This window comes from Nesoenas mayeri (assembly GCF_963082525.1).
Source record: "Nesoenas mayeri genome assembly, chromosome: Z".
NCBI classification, from domain to species: Eukaryota; Metazoa; Chordata; class Aves; order Columbiformes; family Columbidae; genus Nesoenas; species Nesoenas mayeri.
The window spans coordinates 68630968-68651435 of record NC_137542.1 but is presented as its reverse complement, the minus strand read 5'-3'; the positions used below and the strand labels follow the sequence as shown (position 1 = coordinate 68651435).

At 49.9% G+C, this 20468-nt stretch overlaps 1 protein-coding gene across 1 annotated transcript in view; it reads left to right on the top strand.

The window, feature by feature from the left end:
• Positions 1-20468, top strand: part of CNTFR (ciliary neurotrophic factor receptor) — a gene marked incomplete at its 3' end in the record, with an annotated part of 213857 nt that overhangs the window by 47214 nt on the left and 146175 nt on the right. Inside the window, exon 2 of the mRNA XM_080362617.1 lies at positions 8437-8542. The remainder of the gene's footprint in view (positions 1-8436; positions 8543-20468) is intronic.

Sequence of the window (20468 nt, the reverse complement as noted above, 5' to 3'; positions counted from 1 at the left end):
TGTAAACGTCATTTGAGTCAGCTCATGAAATGGTCAGACAGGGCATGGTGTTCTGGTATGGCTTGCCTAGGAAAAAGGATACTTCAGAAGAATGGCTGTGCCTGAGGGATGCTGGTGCTGCAGAGAATGAGGTGGCAGCGTTGGGAGGTGGCTGCAGCACTGCTCAAGCTGGAGGTGTTGATCTGGGACTTGGTTACACAAAAACTCTGTTCTTCCTTACCTGGGTGCCAGACTCAGGACCTGTGGGTCATTTTCTATGTCTTCCCACAGTTGCCTCCTTCTGGGTTTCCCCCAGATCCCACAGCCAGCCCCCAGCAGTGTGTGGTGGTATTGCTCCTGGGAGATGTCACCACCGACAGCCCTGTGACTGTGGGTGCAGCAGGGGGGCTCCCAGTGGGCTGGGGTGGAGACACCCCAAAAACATCTCTGTAGGGAAGGCAGCTCTGTCTGCAAGACTGGGAGAGATTAAAACCAGGAGAGGCCATAAACCCTATTTGCTGTTAAGAAGTGACTCTGTGTTCCTCAGAGCTGTGAAGATGCTGTTTGCACGGACCTCAACTCATCCCACCCTGGGGCTGAAACGGAGGCCCCAAACACTCCTTTTTCATGCCCTGCAGCAACATTGACACAGCTTCAACAGGTAGAAGGTGATCACTGCAGCCTAGTGTCAGCACTTGAGCTTTCCTTCACTTCCCCTTGTAGCCTGTGCACCCCTGGACACCGGTGATGCCAGGGCTGTGCCACCTGCAGAGGGGCTGGTGCTGGTGGAGAGCTGGCTGTGGGCTGCAGAGGGTTAAGCAGACATTGACAGAAAACAGGAAGAGAGGACAAAAGCAAGTCTGCTGTAATTATGTAGCATTTATTATTAATACGCTGGAATTGCTGGAAGCAGCCTCTGTAATGTGAATACTGATACAGAGGTTCAGAAGACAATTTAGCTCTCATCTGTCTGTTTATTAGCTCCCTCAGCTCTGGCAGGCAACGAACTAAAGCCTCATTTGCTACTGCCTTGTTGCACACCCCATCCCTGCCGCTTCTCCCCCTAAACCTGTTCTTTGTTTGTCCTCCCGTCGGGTGCCGCAGCGACGCGCAGCATGATCCCAGATAGCAAAGCTGGACATTAATCCTTGACTTAAGCCTACTTGTTTGCAAGGCAGGGCCCAAAGCATGACATGGGGCTGTGCAGAGCTATTGCCTTTCTGAGAGCAGCATGTCTGTAGGTGACACTGGATTGGGATATGTCCAAGCTCCTGGGGTGCAGAGGTGCTTATCCTTGAGACAACAGCTTTAGCAAGACTATGTTGCATGGGCTGACACAGCTCGAGGTCCCCAGTTCATAATGGGGATGTGATGAGGGAAGAGGGCAGGAGAGCCATGTGTTGCTTGAGGAAGTTGGCTAGGAAATAATTACAGGCTGCTGGGGTGGAGAGGGCAAGATGTTGTTAAACCAGCTGTCAGGGGGTGCAACAGGTTTCCTTTTTCTTCTGTGACTTGGTAGGATCTGTCATTCTAGCTTCTGTCCAAGTATCTGAGCTTCAGCCTGGGTTTTTTATGCGTATCCCAAGCATACAGGACATCCATTCCCTTATGTATTATACAGTAGTTTAAAGAGGATTAAGACAATAGCTAATCTAAATGATGAATGATGTAGATTGTCCAGCCTCTGTGTGCAAGAAAAACCCCAGTGGCGCAGATTAGTCAGCTCAGTAGCTAAATATTGGGGCAAACAGTATAAATCCATGCAGATAAGCCTCCCTGGCTTGAGTAGGATAGAAGGATTTTGAAATGGGCTTCGATGCTGCTCTGCGTCTTGTCACAGTGTCTGTGGCCATGTCGCTGACACAACGGATGGGGAAGGAGGTCCCGAGGCTGCTGATGCACAGCCCAGATGGCTGAGGAAAGAAAGCATCCAGCACTTCTCAGTCAATGCCATTATCCTATACGAATGGTGGCAGTAGAGGGAGGGGATCAATGCCGCTCATGTCCCTGTCACTTGAGCCAACTGTTTGCTTGTTGAGCAAGGCTGATCAAGCCTCAGAGACAGCAGCCTGCAGTGGGATGCCATGGACTGGTGCGGTTTTACTTGCGGGAATGGGTTGTTGTGGCTGGTACCTGCCCTCCATCCCAGACAGCATCAGCACCGAGATGGTGCTGGTATCCCCTAGGGAATGTGACCCGTAAGAGAGATCTTGTACTGGCATGAGACTGACAGTGGGTTTTTCTTAAGCTCTGAAGCAGAAGGATTTAAATCTCTTATTTATATGTCTGGTTGAGTCTGTCAGAGTTGTGTCAAATGTTTTTGACAAGCAAAAATGCCATTTGCTTCAGCTTAATGAAAAACAATTTTTTTTTTTTCCCCCCTCAGGAGCTAAAAGAATTGTAGTTTCAATTGCAAACCCAAAAAAAGCTCCTTGGGAAAACAAATAAACAAACAAAAACCCAGCACAACACAAAACTAAAAAGAAACCTTCCGGTAGTTGTGAGAGTTGGCTGTTAGAAGATACTCTCTGTTGGTGTTTTGGGTCTGTGTAAAATGAGGGTCTGGAGACCGTTCAGTCATATAATATCTCCTTTTATGAAGCTTCCCGGGCATATTATTCTAATGATGTTTAATAGCACTGATTTCTTCATCTTAACTGAGTGTGTCTTTTCCCAGTCTCACATCATTTTAATTTGTTCCTCTTATGAGAAGTATGAGAGCTGGGACTGGCTTGACTCACTGCAAAGGAAGAGCTGTCCTGATGGTTGTCTCATCCCTCCCAGTGGGAATGCCGTCCTCCCAGGATCTGGCTGTCTATGGCTGAGGGTTGTGTTGAGGCAAAGCTTGTGTCGGGACTAGGATTTGTCAGAGGACCTGTTCACCTTGAATTTTCCCTGCTTCTTTTAAAATTGGTTGTTTTCTACCATGTAGCAAGGAGCTGTTCAAGCATCATAGTTTGGCCAACACTGTGTGTAGCCTGAGGTCCTTTGGCTAAATCCTGTCTCCTCCTTCCCTTTCCTTCTTCCCAGGCTCAAAAGTCTTAGTGTGTTTGGTGTGCCCTGATGCAGAAGCTGTTTTGTTCCCCTTCTCCTGTACCTCTTGTGGTCTCACTACTCCATTTCTGAGGTGTGAGGACCAGAGCTGTGTGTGATGTTCAAGTGACAATTGTGTAGTTAGACATGTACAGTGACAACACGGTCTCTTTTGGGACAGATGGGTGCTGGATGCTGTGGCATAGCTCCTGCTCTGGAGGACACAAGTACAAGCTCTGCTCAGAAATGCAGGATGGATCCATGTCTGGATTTTATCTGGTGTCCTCACTGAGCAAGGTCTGAGTTAAAATTCAGCCTGGGTCATGGCTGGCTGTGGAGAAGGCTGGGGTGATACTGCACATTGAACCACCCCCAGGCTGGCTGGGTAGCATGGGGCTGAGACACAGGATGCTGCAGGCATGGGAAAAAGAACTTATTTTTTCTTTTTTTTTTAATTTTTCCTCCCCTCTGCTGATATTCACACAAGACTGGCTTTGCCTGAGCCCTGATCTTTGGGGCAGGTCTCCTTTCCCCATAACGTAATCCAGTGTCCAGCTTGGGAGGCCCTTGCTTGGGTGCCAGGGCAGTGGGACAAGCCTATGACCACTCCCCACTCATCCTGCAGCTGGAAGGTTTGTCTTGTGTATCCTGAGTGATGATCAAGCAGTGTCACAGCCCAGTCGCCTGCTTTGCCTTGTGTCCCCAGGGAGCTGTCAGGAGGCTGCATGAGCCGTGTGGTAACACAGGTCTCGGGGATGCAAGCAAGGTCAGATATCTGCTCAGAAATGAGATTGGTGATGATGCCACTGGTGCTGACAAATGGCCTGTCATCAATCTCTGACTCAGGGCAGTGGAGAGGGCAGTGGTGGAAGGAACCCATGAGATCACTTGCAGCCTCTCTCCCCAGGGAGCTGCACGCAGCTTCCACTCTGAACCTTTGGGAATGGGGTAGGCGCCCATCTCCAGGGATGGTGGGTTTCTTTTCCTACATGCCTGCCCTGAGCGTTTTATTTGTGTGCAGGTGTAGGTGTGTGGCGTACCTCCAGTCTAGCTTGTAAGCATGGTTCTTGTTGGGGACTGGGTTCCTGCGTGTCAAATAGCTCCAGCTCAGAGGTGGGACTAGCAGCACAAAGGCTGAAACAGAGCTTGTTTTTCACAGTGTGTTGCAATACCATTGTGATACAGGAGCTGCTGTACTGCTGGGAAGATGCTGCGGGGAGCTGGATGAGACCAGACCAGGGGATGTTTCAGCCCTGGCTGTGTTCCCCTGTGCTGGGGCATTGCCTGTGGCCAGCTCTGCTGAGTGCTCAGCCCTCTTGTAGAGCAGCCTTCACCTCCTCTCTTGCTTTTTGAGTGTCCTTCCATGCTTTTTATAGAAAGGAGGTCTTTCCTCAGTTGCTAAAGACTTCTTGGAGGTTATAGCCAAAACAGCCAGGACCTGCCATGGTACTGGATGCTGGTGGAGATGCACTCACCGCTCCACCATGCTGGCAAGCTGCACAAGGCTGAGATGCATTTTGGGGCTGATCTTGATCCTGCAAGTACAAGCTTTGTGTATGTGTGATCAGGTGACTCTGCTGAATTATTGGAAGGGGTGTTTTATCCTTTTCTGGAGGAAAAGAGGCAGAGTTATTCCACCTCTGACTCCTTCCAGATTCTTGAGCCTCTTGGGTAGCACTGGGGAGCTGTTGGGCTGCAGGAGGCAGGGGTGGGATGGGTTTTCTTTGCCTGAAAGGACAGAGGGGACTGGTGCACTGCTGAGGATGAGGAGGTGCTGGGTTTGGGAGTGTGAGGGCTGCTACCAGCCCAGGCTGCTGCAGCCGCAGCACAGCCCGAGCTGTGCCTCCGGGATCCTCCCCCTCTGCCTTCACTGAGCTGCAATTTCATTTTTCACTTTTCTTCCATCCCCTCCTAACTGGAAGAAGTCCTAAATAAAGTTGCTGTCACTTTTATTTATGGGTGCAGGGGAAGAGACAGACAAAAAGCCTGTGTGCTCCTGACTGCTACAAAGCAGCCGGCTGTATTTCTCTGCTTGCATTGGCGAAACGATTGATGCGGGTGTCGGTGAGCACCTTCCTTGGGCCTGTGGGGCTCCCATGTCCCCCTGCCCAGGGGATTTTGAGAGGATGGATGGAGGGGGTTTGACATCCTGGCTTCTGGCCACGGGGCTGTTGCAGGGCCAGGCTTGTGCGGGAACACCTGTCCTAAAATCCTGGACCCCTGAAAACGCAGATGCGTGAACTCTCCTGCCTTAAAAATCCATCACAGGCTTCTTGTCTCCATCTTGATTGGTTCCAGTGAGGTCAACTTTTTTTAATAACTTCTGGACTTTGGCAGGGAAAACTATTTCCTTCAGGAAATAATATAATTAAGGTTGCCTGACACTTCTGATTATAAGCCCCTGTCTTCAGTTGCTTGAAACTACGCCAGCCTTTAACCATTTGGACTGAAACTTCACATGTCTCTGCCTCCGGCTGAATTTTTTTGGAAAATTTTAGCAAAGAGGGTTTTAAGCTGCTCTCAGAGCACTGTTTTGGGGGAGAAAAAGGCATTAGTTTATCCACAGCTTAAAAAAAAAAAAGAGATAAATTCTCGCAGGTTTTTGTGCCGAAGAAACTCTAGTGCTCTGCGAAACCATGTCTGATAGTTGTGGGCAAGGTTTTCAGCCAGGTGTCAGGGATCTGCTTGTTGCTGACACCACGAAAATCCACTTTCCTCTCGCCAAGTTGCAAGTCTCTGAAAAGCGCTGCTGTGTATGACGTATATTGTGTGCAGGGAGGTGGTGGCCACTCTGCTCCCACAGCAGGGTCTGCACTGGTCTGCGCACGTGTGGTTGCAAAACCTACGCCCCCACTCTTGCATGGGATGGCTTGCCTCTGGGAAGCTGTGTGCTCCTTCTTTTGGTACCAGTAAAACTCACTGATCCCTGATCAACATAGCCCTGGCAAGAAAGATTTTTGGCAAACACGGTGTGTTTGTCTTCGTGGGTTTTTTAGTTTTGTCTTTTTTTTCAGTAGGTAGTTTGGTTATCCCATAGCCCCTGCTGCAGCAGGCAGCGTGCATCATGCGGGGCAAGCAGCGTGCATCATGCGGGGCAAGCAGCGTGCATCATGCGGGGCAGGCAGCGTGCATCATGCGGGGCAGGCAGCGTGCATCATGCGGGGCAGGCAGCGTGCATGAGTGAGTGCTAGGCTTCCTTCAGAGTTTTGCAGGGACCAGTTTAAACAGTTAGTGCTTTTGCTTTGCAACTCAGCTTCTTGCTACAGAAATGACCAAAACAAGAGTATTTCTTGGGGGAAGCCAAGCCAGGCCTTATAAAGCAAGTGTGACATTGATTAAGTGTCTTGACTGTAGCATTGCTGGAACCTTAAGTCCTGGTGATCTGGGGGAGCTCAAGGCTAGTGCAAGCTCTCCTGCAAGGAACTGCCCCAGGACTTGTCCCTGCTCTGTGGCTGGTGTTATTTACTCCTTACATGAGCCTTCCTGAGCTGTGGCCAAGGCTGTCTCATGGTTTTGGAGCAGTTTTAGCTCACAGATCTTCCTGCTGTCACAGTGGTGGCTCATGCCCTGAGCCAGTTCCTGCAGTTGGTGACTTGCTGTGGGCACGCTGAGCTCCTCCAAAACCTGATCTGACCTCTGTATGGGGTTCTTAAGAAGCAAAGCAAATTCATGCTTTGACTTCCATGGGGAAACCTGGGCTGCTGGACCTGTGGCAGGGCTGGCTCGTCCCATTGGGATAGGGCACAGAGGGTGTCCATGCTTTGCATATGAGCAACTTCCAAAGACATCTCTCAGCAAAAGCACTGGGATTTGGTACTTTGTACCCAGCATAGTGCACTGTCCCTGTGAAAACCATGTCATTACAGCTTGAGCAGAGGATGCTGCAGAAACATCTCTGAGATCACTTGGTGCTAAACCCATCTTTCTTGTCAAATCCCTACCAAGCTGGAGCGACAGCCCCAACAGGTCACTGCCGGGTAGTGACAAATGATCCTCACCCCTTGCTACAGCCTGGTCTCCTGTGTTCTGCTTCATCTGCAGGTAAAAAAGAAAAATAAGAAAAAAAATAAAACAAAAAAGTTGCATTTGAATTGCAGAGCAAGGAGAGGTTTGGGGAGGAGCCATCTCCTCTCCTTGCCAGTCACTTGTCAGCTCCGGGTGCCTGGCAGAGCAGCTTCTGAGTGATGGGGCGTTGCGGGTGTTGGGCTCGGGGCAGCTGGAGTTAAATTTCTCAGTGGCTGACACCTGACAAGCATGATGAATTGTGGCGTGCCAAGGCTGCTGGCATGACAAACAGTCTGCTTCCCTCCTTTTTAAGCTCTGGAAAACTTTTTTATTATTTCCCAGTCCTTTGCATATGAGGGTTTCTCCATCAGGCACCCAGCAGAGTTTGGGGGTTTTATTTATTTATTTAGGTTTTGTAAGCAAGTGAGGGGTGGATGGGAGTTGTAGTTTGGGTTTCTGTAGCATCCTCCCACTGACTTGGCCGGGCTCTAGATGTGGTCCTGGGGAGGGCTCTGACAGAGCTCATTGGCTCCAGGTCAGGTGCTAGCTAATTAAAGCATGTGGTATTCCAGGTTTGGAGTCATTGTCGCCCTTTGGAAAGTGTCTCTGCAGGGAGTGACTCCCAGACTTTTCACTTGCCAGTAGATTTTGGCTCCTATTTTTAATTACGCAGAGCCACAAGATTTTTTTCTTTGTCCTCAAATCATTTAAAAAGAAGAGAGAGACCAATGGACAAGCTCAGCCACAAGAGCTATATAATGAGCGCAGATCTCAACTGATAATTTGTTTGTCTGACACAAAAAGCGTATTTGCTGCTGCAACTGAAGGCACTGCTGGTTTCAGCAATGCCTCGGACTCCATCTCACTAGGCAGCATGTCAGACATAGCAAAGAAAGTCGCTCTCCCGTTTCCAGTCCTCGGTGTCCGTGCTGCAAAGCCGTACGTGCGTGCTTTCCTCTTCACACTCCTGGGTTCAGTCGGATTGGCCTCTCCCCGCACAGTATAACATGTGTGTGAGGCTTTGCAGGATTAGGGTTTAGGGAGTGCAAGACCTTGTGGGCAAATGCCTTGGTGCTGGGCTGACGTTTCAGTGCTGCTGTGCTGTTTTGGCTGGGGATCATTGCTCTCTGTCTTTAAAGATCAGAGATGCTCCAAGCTGCTTTATTTTTTTTTTTTTCCCTGTCTCCCCTTTCATGTCTCTAAATCAAAATAATTAAGTAAATTAGTGCTTTGGAGTTGGACTGTGATGCTTCTGTGGGAGTGTTCTTCGTCTAAACTAGTTTCATGTTTGCACGATTTACCCCCAGCCATCAGGGCTGGAGAACAGATGCACCCCTCTCTTGGTTGTTTTCTAAATCCAAAGTGATGGCAGAGCTCCACCTGTTAACCTGACAGGTTGTCTCTTCTGTTTTGTTGAAGAAAATCCCAGATCTGAGCGGCAAGGGTTGGTCAAGCAGCTGGAAGAATTCTCCTGGACGTGGATGAGAAATTGGGGACACCCCAAGGACTCTGGACTGGTGGAGAGATAAGAGGTGGGTTAAAACACTTGTTCAAATGGTTTGACCTCGATTGCTGCTCTCTGGGCCAGCTGGCCATGGTGGGGCTGCAGGCCACGTGTCTTGTGGTTGGGATGGCATTTATTAAGGTGTAGCAAAAGGCTGCTTCTGGCTCTGGTGTGTGAGCAGTCCCATGGCTGCTGTGCAAAGAGGGCAGATGCTGACAGTAGTTATTTAGGTTGTAAATAACAGCTTGGAAAATACACATCACGGACTGCACATGGGAGGCTGCTCTGCAGGGAGTGCTCCTGCTTGAAAGCCCTTATAGCAACTGGGGGATGCGTGTTCTAATTGAGATAGTGGAGGTCCCATGATGGCTGAACTGCTGTGGAGCAGGTAAGTGTCACCCAGCACCACTTCGTGGTGGGAAGTGAGGTGCCACCTCTCACAGTCAAGCACAACTTCAAGCTCTCAGTTTTGCTGGATGTTCTTTCCGCTTGCTTGTGCTGGGGGCTGCAGCATCATGGATGTGATGAACTTCCCTGGGCTCCGCTCTGCTGTGAAGGGCTGCATTCCCACCACCATCTCCAGCCATGGTCAAGGTGTTGCCCTACCTCTGAGACCTGATGCATATGTGCCTTGTATGAGGCTGTGAGAACACAGCTTGAGAAGCGGTTCGAGGTCATCTTTTTCAAGGCACGGGGACCCTGCTGGAACAGGGAAGGGGCCTGTGGATGGGGCTGCCCAATTTGAGAACGCAGACTTCATGGAGCCATGCTGGGGAAGCCAGTGCTTGCTGGTGCTGTGCTCGAGAAATTAAAATGATGAATTAAAATTTAACAAGTCTCTAAATGCCAGGCAAGGACATCTTAAGTGGAAATTGTCACCGTTTGAATAGCACAGCCTCCTACTTAGCTAAAACTGCATGACTTTAATTACATTGATCTTGGAAAAGCAATAGCTTACACTGAAGAGGAGAAACTGTTGGCCAAAATAGCATGAAGTCTCATGAATTTTCCTGTGCAGCTTCCCTGCCCCCTTGGCCTAAATCGTGCATCCCAGGGGTGTTTTGCAGCCTCTTTCACCCTGGATTGGCAGAGTCCTGTATTCTCTGAGCCACAGGCAAGGACAGAAATGCTCACTGTGTGCAAAGCTGAACGTGGGCTCTGGAGTTAAAAGCTCAAGGTTAAGGGACCACAAGGGTGAGCAGCACCTGATAGAGCTGTACTAGGGAGCGGGCTATGGTCTGGGGGTGCAGAGATGCTCTGCAGCAGCAAAACCCTGCCCGCAGCATTGCCCAGTGGTGGTATCTGTGGGGTGATGTGGGGTAAGAACCCCTCCCATCACCATCCTCGCCACGGACCGACTCACCCATGAGACTCCTCACAGCTCTGCAAATAGAGCAGCTCGAGGAGGGTACGTCGCTAATAATACCAATTACTGTTACATGCTGGCTACAAGGTACACTGGCAGTAATGGGATCCAGGGGGATGAAATGAAAGCGATATAATATGGCGAGATAAATTAGTGTTGTAAAATTAGCCATGGGTATAGTCAGGGATCTGACAAATGTGTCGCAGCTTAGGTACAAGCTCTGAGCATTGCTGAATTGGATTTAGTGGCCCAGAGCAAAGCAGATGGGAGCGAGGGAAAAAAAGAGTTTATGAGGGGTCTCCATACACACATGCTAGCGGTTAATGCTGCTTGTTTCTTCCTTGGCTTTGCTGAATGATATGTCCCCTGGCGCTCGCTCGTACGTGGCAGTGGAGGAATAAAAGCCCAGCCCCAGTGATGTGCTGTTGGAGAATCTCAAGCCTGGGAGAGGGCTGGGAAGGGGGTCAGAGGAGTGGAAGCAGGCTGGTCCTTCTGCCAGCCTTGGTGCCCCGGCTGCTGGTCCCTGTCCTGCATCACAGCCGTGGGCTTCCTTGCCCTGGTGTGCTCCTCAAGGAAGCATCGATGGGCTTCGGATGGTGTGTGCAGCGGGCATTTGCTAATGTTTTAACCTTGCAGGGAGGGCAGAAAGCTGTTTTCTGCTTCCCATGTTGTAGCCTGACCTATTTTCCCACGCCCAGCTGGGCTCTAGGGCAGGACGGCTGGAGCTGGGCATCCCACAGCACAGGGGCTTTGCCTGGTCACCAAGGGTATGCAGCCAGCTATTCTCAGCCCAGATACAAGTTACCCTTCCCCCTCTCAGGCAGTGTGTGGAAGCGAGGAGATGCTTTTTTGTGCCTCATAGAGGCTGGGAAACGGATGTAGCTGGTTCCAGGGGGATTCACTTCCTGGTGGCTCCTTAGGAAAGGTTCTGCCAGGAGGAGGTGAGCGGTCCTGCCTGTGAGTGATGAATGGCCGGTCACAGCCTCTTACAGATTTGTAAATGTAGGCTAATTGTATGTTTAATGGCGGATGCATTACATAGTATCTAGGGAGGGTCAGCCATGATTTAGGTCTGGTTTGATAAGACATGTCATGTGGCTCACTGGATAGTAGTAATAAAGGGGGAGAAAAATTCTGCATATGCCTTGTAATGCTTGGGAGGGCAGAGGGTTTACAATGGGGATCTGTGCAAGGCCTCTCCAAGTTGTGCCGTGGTGGTAGCAAGAGGTATGGTAGGTACATGGCAGATGTGTCTGTCACCGGCTTGTCACATCACTGGGGATGAGATTGCAGAGGGCAGGCTGCTGACCTTTGCAGCTGAAGAACAAGTCCCAAAGGATCATCTAAGCCCTGTCTGGAGCATCCCAAGAGACTTGAGTTGAACTTGTGTTCTGAGCCCATGTGGGTGGACACCTGAGGTGACAAATGACAGTTTGTGGGAGGTCATCCTGGCCACTGCCAGCAGCCCCTGTGTCCTCTCGCTTCCAAGCAAGGCACGAGGTGCAATGGTGACACTTTTTACGGTATCTCAGACCCCAACCAGCCCCAGAGCTAGGTTGTTCTGGGAAAACAAATGCGGTGGTCAGCTGCAGCAGCGGAGGGAGCCCCTTCCCTCAACTTTGCTGTGGGAGAACAAGTGATGTGGGACCGCGGCAGGGAGCAGCAGGAAAACGAGCCTGTGGTTGGAGTGCTAGCAGCAGCATAAATAGAAATACAACTTCTCAGGTTCTTGTGCAGCAATGATATATCTTGTTTCTATTGACTTTCTTAAACCTCTAAAATACATTGTAGATTGATCTACAAATCTGCAAAAAGCACCTTTTTTTTTTTTTTTTAAGTCTAAAGCAATTTTCTGCCTGCTTCTTGTGGTTGGCTCTGAACAGACACATGTTCTCTTGTCCTATTTGGGGCTGGCACGCTGCCATGGTGGTAGGAAGTTTAGTAATACTTGAGCTGGATCGATCCAAGCCCATTATCTGCGCTGCCTGGGACTCAACAGAGAAAGGGAAAAAAATACTCTCCCCAAACACATCAAAGCTCTGTGATAAGGACACACGGTTGAGCTCTATTTATAAATGGACAGATGTCTTGCCAAAGCTGTGCTGCTGTCACTTGGTTATGCAGTTTCTGCGTGTTTTGCAGTGTTTGGGTCTCAAGGAATCTGTTCTGCCTTCTGTCATAGGTGTGTCCTCTCCAGGCACAGCTCTTGGCAGTACTGTGTCTAGGTGGGCTTTGCCCTTCCTCCAAGTAGGGACCTGCTTTTTAGATGGGAAAAATGAAGTGACTGTGGGGTCTTGTAGATGCTTGTGGAGTCAGTGACCAAGATCAAGTCTGACCAGCAATCTCTCACCTTGTTCTTGCATCTTTGCAAACCATCAGGGACCTCAGGGGTCTTCAGCGCAGAACTGCCAACAGTGCTGCATCAGACCAGTGTGGCTGTTTAGCTGAGTGTTCATGGCTTAAGCATGAACATCCCCCACCTCCTGGGGTACCTGGCCTTCAGCTGTGCCACCCTCCCAGCAAAGAGGTTTTTTCCTACTGTTTACCATAAATTTTCCAAGCAGCAGCCTGAGGCCACTTCCATGTTGTGTCTCATGCATTTTCCTCCTTTCTCACAAGCTATCAAGGACATCTGAATCAGCACCAGCCATGTAAACTGCATGTTCAGAGTGGTTCCTTAGGCCAAGTTAGCACTGGTCTTGCAGTGTATGTGCACATACATCTTCAGTGAGTGTATGATTTTTGAGGAGATGTAGAAAGGGTGGGGTGAAATGGGTTCCCAGCTTCCGATTCCATTCCTGGTATGAAGGAGTGTCTTTGCTCCTAATATAAGAGTAGTTCTTAATTTCCTTCCCTATGTTGTTCTGTCACAATAGTCATGAAACTGGGAATTGCAGAAGAGCAAGACTTCATCCTGTCTAGCTTTGAGTGTTTTTGTAAAGGTGCTGTGCTGGTTTTCCATCAGTTATCACCTTATCACCCTGAGAAGCAGTGGCCTGATGTGTTATTGCAGCCACAGTTTTTCACAATGGACTTGCAAAACCATCCAGTTTGGAAGAGACTTTGGAGATCCTGAGTCCAGCAGAGACTCTGCACTGACCAGGAGACTGAGACTAGACAAGGCTGTGCCCAGGGCTTTATCCAGCCTGCTCCTGAAAGGCCCTTCACGTGAAAAGAGAACAGGGTGCTTGAGCCACTGTTCTTCCAGTGCTGGTGAGCTCTTGAGGGGGACAAGTTTCTCCTTGCATCCAGTGGGAACCCTTTGTTTCAGCAGCTGCCCGCTGCCACTCATCCTCTTGCTCTGTGTTGTTGCAAAGAGCATGGCTCACTATGCTCAACATGTCCCCTGACCACCTCAGTAGCCTCTGATGAATATGCTCCAGTTAATCAACATGTGTCTTGTTTTGGGGCTCTCAAAACCAGGAGCAGTGTCTTGATGTGGTCTGAGCGCTGTGCGAGCTGCTGGCTCTGCCAGTGTGCTATTGTCCTTCTTTGCTGCTGGGACCCACAATGGCATGGGTTGGGTGTCCCTGTGCGCAAGCACTGCACCACACCATGGCAATGGGCTGGGATTTCACAATAAGTGACTGCAGGAGGGAAGGAGTTGTCAATGGGCAGGTTTGGGGACCAAAACTTGACTTTTTTTAAATTTTATTTTTAACATGTTCTTTTGATCAGGTGCAGGATAGTTGAATGATGGCTTTTGGCTTTATGCCAGTCTTGAGCCTGGGAGAAAGGAGATTTCTCCTCCCCAGGGTGTTCATAATGTGTTCGTCTGCACGGCTCCCGCAGAGCACTCCGAGCATCCCTCGCTCTCCGCTCTGTTTTAGTCTGTCTCCAGGATGCTGCTGAGCTTCAGTCATATATTCCTCTGACTAGTGGGCAAGACAGGAAGCAAATACCTTTGTTACAAAACCACATATGGGCTTTCAGCAGGTGATGACTCTTCCCCAAGCTATCTGTCTAGTGAATGCACTTTCCTCTGCTTGTTTATATTCACAGGAGTGTTACTTAGCTGCTCAGGTGGGCCATAGATGTCAAGAAAAATGTCAGTGTCAGGAGAAGGCTTCATTGCAAGGCTTCCTGCTGTTCTGTGTGACGGGTGGTGGGTGAGACCCCAATGTGCTGAGGACCATGGGCGTGGGAGAGGGACTGCTTGCTGGGTCTGGCATGGGAGCTGCAGCTCAGGAGAGAGGCAGCAGTAGTGCTGGAGGTGACTTTTTACAGCTGTCCTGGGATGCTGAGCTGCAGTGTGACCGAGATGATTATTCAGTAAATGAGGGCTCTGATGGAGGCAAGTAGTGTTTTCCCATTAAAAGAAATAACCATCAGCAAGAGGGACGGTACTTGCTGTTAAACTATTTAAGGTGCTGTCGTGGCTTCTGTGTGTCTTGCAGCTCCCGAAGGACCACGGTGGTGGGTGCCCGGTGCTCTGCATAGTAGAGCTGGGGATCGCAGGGACACAAAAGTGGGGTGCATTTACCTTGGGGTGGGAGCTGCCCTACTTAGTCCTGACTCTGAGCTGTTGTTAGCATAGGCGTGAGCATACAGCTGTGTAAAGCAGGGACCTGCTGCATTGGAGAGATGGGGCAAAAAAGCGCAGACCCCTCTCCTTGTGGTCCCCCTTCACCCTCAAAGCAGGGCAGGTGCTGGTGGGGCTTCTCTGGTGGAGGTGTTTCAGCAGTGATGGAGATGGGCAGGATCCCACATCTGGGTGGTAAGAGGAGCTGGGGGCTCAGCTGCACACACCTGCACCCTCTCCATGGCCTTGAAGCTCTCAGGGTCACATTTGCTCATGACCAGCAAGGCTGTTCACAGGGAACGGAGACTTCAGCGCTGATGGCCCCCCTTAGCAATGTCTATTGTATTATTTTCCCCTTTAGGATGCCTCCTTTTAAGCCCTGGGTAGCTCTAGGAAGCCTCCACTGAGGCCCCATTTCACCAGGGTGATTTACAGCACGCACCAACCCCTCAGCATTCGTTACAGCCCCTAACGAGGACGGCTCAGTGCTGCCCTTCAGTAAGATCACATATTACCAGCTCTTTTTTTCTTCTTCTTGCCCTAAATTGTTGCACTTTACATCGAAAAGGAGGGGCACACACGTGGGGGCCAGCACAATTTATGGATCAGAGATTTATATGCTGCTGTGATGCTGTATTTTTTCCCCACAGTGACACTTTATTGCCACAAATTACCAAACAGGCAGGGTTATGCGAGTGACAGCAGGCAGAGCTGTAAAGGACAGGAACAAACGGCAGCAGGAAAAGTACCCAGAGGAGACGGGGAGGTCGGGCACCAGGCAGAAATAAAACAAAGTGGGAGGCTGGATGAGTGTCAGAAATCAGCGTGTCTTGCAATGGGATGTGTGGGTGAAGCCTGGGAATTGGAATCTCCAGTGCATGGGCATGCCATGGGGTCTGGAGAGCAGCCGGTGGTCTGAGTTTGGATGCTGTAAATACTTCTGTTTGTTTCTCTCACCTGGAGTTGTTAGGTGTTTCTACAGGATGCTTTTTGTTGGGGGAGTTGCAGGTTTTTAGTTGTTGAAGGTTTTTTTGCCCTGTATGCTGGATGGTATCAGTAGGAAGAAGCCTCCTTGAAAAGTGAGGCCTTATCTTCCTTCTAAGCACGCTTCATCCCTAGCTGGGTCCAACCCATGGTAGGGGTGCCTGGGGAGGTGGTGGTGTCCCTGTGCTTGCCTCTGCACCACCAATCGGCAAAACCCTGAAGAAACCTGTGCTGTACAGAGCAAACAGATCCAGCTCCCCAGAGGTGGGAAGCAGCAAACACTCATCTTGAGCTGGCTGAGACTTGTTGTCATCCCAACCATGTAACGAGCGATGCTGGAGTTGGGGCTGCTCTGTGCAAATCCTAGGAGCACTGGGACTCCCATGAGAAAATTGTTTTCTGTCTTGTTTTCTCAGCTTGGTTTTCAGTGCTCTAGCTGTGTGCTGCAGGGACAGTCAGGTCATCTCCTGGCTTCATTTTGACATAATACTTGGAGGCAGAAGGCTAGCAGCATCAATTTTTCTGCCTTCTTGGTAGAGGGAGGGAGGTACTGGACGGGCAGACAGCATTCAGAGAGTTAATAAGAAGTGTTCAGGTTTGCTAGTGGATGCTGTATTTCCTTGCTTTGTGGTTGCAGGGGGAGGAAATGTCCCGGGCTTACCCTTTTGGGAGGACAGGATGGTCACTTGTGTTCATCCATGTTAATATATTCCATATACATGATGGTGCATGAGGGACAAGCTCCAGGCCTTGGGTAGAGAGGTGTCCGCTTTGCTGCCGAGCATCTGCGGCAGCCCCGCTGCGATGTGCTTCGGCTTTGGTTGAGCGACTCCGTCTGCGCCCACTCACTCAAGTTAGATCAGCTTAACTTCAAATGAATGTAAAAACTGAAAGGCTTGAGATCGCTGGAAGTATTAAGGCTGCCTTTGAGCTCAGGATGCTACTCAAAGCTTTCAGGGAGCTGTCAGTCTATTGTTCTTGCAACAAAACACTACTGGAGGAGCTGGGAGCCGCAGAGGCTCTGTAGCCACAGCCAAAATTGCATTTAACTAGCAGAAATGTGCTACAACTGTGGGGCTCGCTCCACCAGCCCTTTGGAGAGCCAGCACCGTCGTGCTCTTCCCTAGCAGCAAGATGGAGGGGGCTTAGGTCTCCTTTCCACCACTATGGACCATTGCACAAGGCAATTTGACTTGTCTGTTCCTGTGCTTGTAAAAGATAATTTCCCTTGAATCCCAATGCCATAAGCCAGGTATTTAATCTTGCTTGAAGGGAGCATGTCTAACGCAGGCAGGGCATCACAAACAATAGTAAGCAATCAATAGGCTAAATCCTGGGGTCTCCTGTCCAGACTTTGCTGGAGTAAAGGTTGACAAAGTGCTGAGTAGTTACTTGAGACTTCAGCCCTGCACTGGGGGCAGGAGAAGTGATGGACTGATTTATTGATGATGCATTTCACTATGAATCTAGTCTGTCTGTTAGTCACAAATGCTCATTTGAGCATAAATCCTGGGCTGCTGTGCACAGATAGCTTCTGCTGCAGCAGAGCTGGGCAAAAAGATTTCAGACGAATGGCTTATTTGGTGAAAAAAAGTTCTGGATCAACGGGAATAGCTTATGTTTCTGTGTTGTGCTTGGCAAATAGCCTCAACAGAAGAAAGTGAAAGCCCACTTGTGAAAAAGATCAAGTGCTAGGTTTTGACATGATGTTTAGATCTCCTTTCAAACTGATTTTACGTTTTCTTCCCGAATTGAAAAGCCAGCTGAGTTTCAGAAGATCCTTCTGAAACCCTTTTCCCTCGCCCTCTGTGCCTGCCTTCTGCAGTGAACCAGTGAAACGTGGCACTTCTTAAATCTGGCGCTGACTCGCTGCGAGCCCGTACTTCATTTATTTTTAGCTCACCCAGCGGTGTGAAGGCTCAGGCGCTGGTGGGTGTTCATTCGGTGCTGCTAACCTATGGGCTGAGACACGTATGGGTGTGGAGGAGCATCCCTCACACCCCTGGGTTTGCTCCCATGCAGCGGGACTGGGCTTATCCTGCACTAACAAACCTGTGGGAGGCTTGAGAAGGGCATCACAGCCAACAGCACCTCATCCCTCATGTAAGGTTAGGTAAAACACTAGCTTTTTCTGCAGCAAAAGTGTGCAAACCGTTTGAAGGTGTCTTATGGAATAACCTTCACCCCAAAGTCTCAGCACCTGGGATATGGCTTACCTGCCCCCCGTTCTTGAATTGGCATCCTTTTTTTGTTCCTTTAAACTGAATAGTTTCTTATTACTTTCAGGAATAAAACCGTGCTACCTTATCATCTCCATTTTTCCCCCCTTCCTGTAGTTTTGATTTGTCTTTGTTTGAGCCTGGCTGCTGCTGGCTACCTCCACTACAGCTCCTGGAGCCTGTGCTCAGTCTTGCAGTGTGTAGTTAGGCCTGTGGTAGGTGCTGTAGGAAACTGCTCAGGCAGATTTGTGTGCATGTATATGCTTCTCTTAAGTATTTCCCATTAATTAATGGATACTGGAGTCTGTCGACTGTAACGAGCGCTTGCTGGTGGGTGATAAATTGCTTGTATGACAAGATGGCAGTGAAAGTGGGGCGAGCCATGGCTGTCGGCGCTGGGTTTGGGGGTGAGTGGCGAACGTCAGTCAATATCTGGATGGGAAGAGAGATGGTAAAAAGCCCAGCAGCTGATCACTAGATCCCTGGGGTATCCTGCCTGCTCATTGCTGGAGGAGCCCTCACTGTGAGATCCAGCAAAAGGGCAGCAAAACCTGCTTGGCAGCTGGAGCACCCTGCAGTGGTTCCAGCACCAGACATCTCTGGGATGGATGCCGTGCCCACTGGCACCACCGTGCGAGTGATTGCACGAGGCTCGGCTGGGCACCACAAATGCTTTTGGTGGCCTCGCTGGGCAGCATTCGTGGAAGCAATTGTACTTATACCACCAGCAAGTGGGTCTCAAGCCACCAGCAAGAGGTGGTTGAGGTGCTGTGCTGCAGAGCAATGAGAGGCTGGTCCTCATGGATGTGCTAGAGTGCAGAGCTGGGTGTGATGGATCTGAGTTGCTGGGGTTCACGGCTTGTTCAGTCGTAGTCCTGTACCGAGCCCAAAGTTTGAGACCCACATAGGTGACCTATCCTAGGGAAGCAGCACACACACCAAAACCTACAGGCTCCCAGGGAACAGACACTGATGGAGACTGATTCTTGCTGCACCCCCAGTGGGACTAATCCCTGCAGCAGCCCTCTGGAACACACCCTGCAAGCTGTGCACTGTAGATCCATCTCCATTTCGGCTGGCATGCTGAAGCTGAGGTTCAATCACCCCTTGTGCTCATTAGGATGCCAGCAATCAGAGCAGGGATCCTGACTGAAAGAACAGTGTTGATGCTGGGCACTCCATGGGATTCCCCCCTGCCCTGAGACCTGTCAGTGTTGTCACAATGCAAGGGGAGCAGTCTGCATTTACTGGGGAACTGAATTATCTGCTTCCCTGAGTGGGGAAAATAATAATAATAAAAAAAGTGCCTTCCACTAGGTCATGAGCCATTACCTCGAGGGGCCCTTCATCAGCTGATGAATTCTACTTAATAAAATAAATACTGAGAGAAAATGTAATTGGATTTCATTTATTACCCAGTTCCGCCTAGCAGCCCCAGATTATACAAAAGCAATTAGAGAAAGCTCTCCATTAATAGCTATCTTCAAGCCGCCCAATGGGCTCATTCCATCAAACCTTCTGGCTCGTGTAATTTCCTTTCTTGGAGCTCGCTCCTGGCTGGGGGAGGATGCGGGGTGCAGAGCGCCATTGCCAGCGGCCTGTAAACAAAAGCAGCCCTGTCTCTAATGCTTGTATGGGCATTGTCTTCCCAAGCCTGTGGTTCTGCCAAAGGGTCCCATGGTTTGGGGCAAGAAGCCAGAGCACCTGGGCAGTTTGGCTGCAGACTAGGGCTCAGTTGTGTCTTCCCTGGGCTGGGAACCTTCTTCCTCCTCTTGGCATTGCCACACTGTGAATCTGTCTGTGGGGCTTGGCAGTGGGTCTATGAAATCCCTCAGGGGCATCGAGTGTAATGATGTCCCCCTTGGGAGGTGGCTGATTCTCTGGTGCTGATCTTTTCCTTAATGCCACCATGTTGCATAGCACCTTCTGTCTCTTCCAGCTTGCAGGGATACAGCAGAATATTTTCCTTGCTTTTTTTTTTTTTTACTGGGACAGCTTGCTAAGGTTGGGCAGAGGACTATGCCTTAGCACCTCTCCAGAAGTCTTATGGCAATGCAGGGAAGGTTCAGATTGGATGTTACGAGACATTTTTTCATGGAAAGGGTTGTGAAGCAGTGGAACAGGTTGTTCAGGGAAGTGGTGGAGTCACCATCTCTGGAGATGTTTAAAAGATATACAGATGAGGCTCTTAGGGACATGGTTTAGTGCTAGAGTTAGGATATGGATGGACTCAATGATCTTAAGGTTTTCTTCCAACCGAAATGATTCTGAGATTCTATGTTGGACGCCCATCACAGGGCAAGGACAGAAGTCTGGCACTTGTGTTGTCACTGAGGGCAATGTGCAGGTTAATCTGCTTAGCCTGGTGTTTTTACTCCTAACCACTGTTTACAACAGTGGATGAGGAAAGACAGTAATGGTGTAGATGGCTTGTGGGGGTGGAGATGCTGATTGATCCTGGTGTGTGGACAGTGAGGAGTGGTCCATGCTGGCAGGGGAATGTGTGTGTGTACAGGAGCGAAAAATGCTGTACACACACTTTTCCAGCCTGTGCACTTGCAGCCCTGGAAGGTTGTCCAGCCATACTGCCTGCTTTTGGGTTCGTCTCATGTGGTGGTGGAGGGCTCTAAGGACCATCACAGCAGACCCAGGGCTGGATGGAGAAAAAGGATTTTGAAGGTTGATCTTCTTGCAGTTCGAAGTGGGAAGAAAGGCTTTGGAGGTCAGGGAGGGTCTGGGCTTCTGCCTGGGTGACACATTGGATTTTTGTCCCAATTGTCATCACCTCAGGGAGAAGCCAGTGCCTCTTCTTAGCTCAGACAACAGACTCTGTTCCAGCTGATGGTTTGATGGAGC